The sequence below is a fragment of the Eulemur rufifrons genome, chromosome 16, assembly GCF_041146395.1.
Source record: "Eulemur rufifrons isolate Redbay chromosome 16, OSU_ERuf_1, whole genome shotgun sequence".
Taxonomy (NCBI): domain Eukaryota; kingdom Metazoa; phylum Chordata; class Mammalia; order Primates; family Lemuridae; genus Eulemur; species Eulemur rufifrons.
This window is the reverse complement of record NC_090998.1, coordinates 58,841,839-58,842,634: the sequence shown is the minus strand read 5'-3', so window position 1 is coordinate 58,842,634 and position 796 is coordinate 58,841,839. Positions and strand designations below refer to the sequence as shown.

The window sequence follows — 796 nt, the reverse complement described above, 5'->3', positions numbered from 1 at the left end:
TGAATTTGGGAAGGTCGTGCTTACCAGCTTCTCAGCCTCTGTTTTTGTGGGTTTTTGTTTGTTTGTTGTTATATTGTTGTTATTGTGTTTATCTGTTTGTGAAGATTGATGTTAATTTCTGGACTTGTGACTAGATATTGTTTTCCAGTTTAAGATAAAGGGCAATATTTGGGGTTTTGTGACACATCTTACTTAATAAGCTTTGCCATGCTCTCTTCAGCAGCACATATATTACTAAAATTGCAACGATACAGAGAAGATTAGCATGCCCCCTGTGCAAGGATGACATGAAAATTCGTGAAGTGTTCCATATTTTTAACATCTAGGAAAGTCCTGAATATTTCAAAATTAAACAATTCTAAAAAAGTCAAGTATATTTGAAGAAATGACAAGGGAAAGTAGAAAATAATGAATGATAATGAAAATGAAAATTCAACATATCAAAATTTTTGGGAAGGAGATAAAACATGCATAAATATAAATATGTAGATTAAAATATTGATATTAAAGGAATAATAGGTTACAAAACTTTATCTAAACTTATCAAGGAAAAAGACAGAACTTTGAAAAAACTCAACAATCATTTTTGGTAAAAATCTCAGAACACTAAAAATAAAAGGGACCTCCCTCAACCACATAAAGGATGTAAGGGATATTACAGAAGATCAAGTATTTAGAGAGATAGCTGTGCTGTAATACTGGAAGAGTCAAATTTGTTAAGATACCATATTTGTACAAATACATACAAAGATTTAATGCAATCTCAATAAAAAACTCCAGCAAAAGTTTTTAGACT

General features: G+C 30.4%; 1 non-coding gene across 1 annotated transcript; it reads left to right on the top strand.

Annotated features, from left to right (window-relative positions):
* The first annotated feature begins 207 nt into the window (after positions 1–207).
* Positions 208–317, top strand: LOC138397692 (U6 spliceosomal RNA). Its single transcript, XR_011235823.1, has one exon. It is a non-coding gene; the product is annotated as a U6 spliceosomal RNA (small nuclear RNA).
* The last annotated feature ends 479 nt before the right edge of the window (positions 318–796 follow it).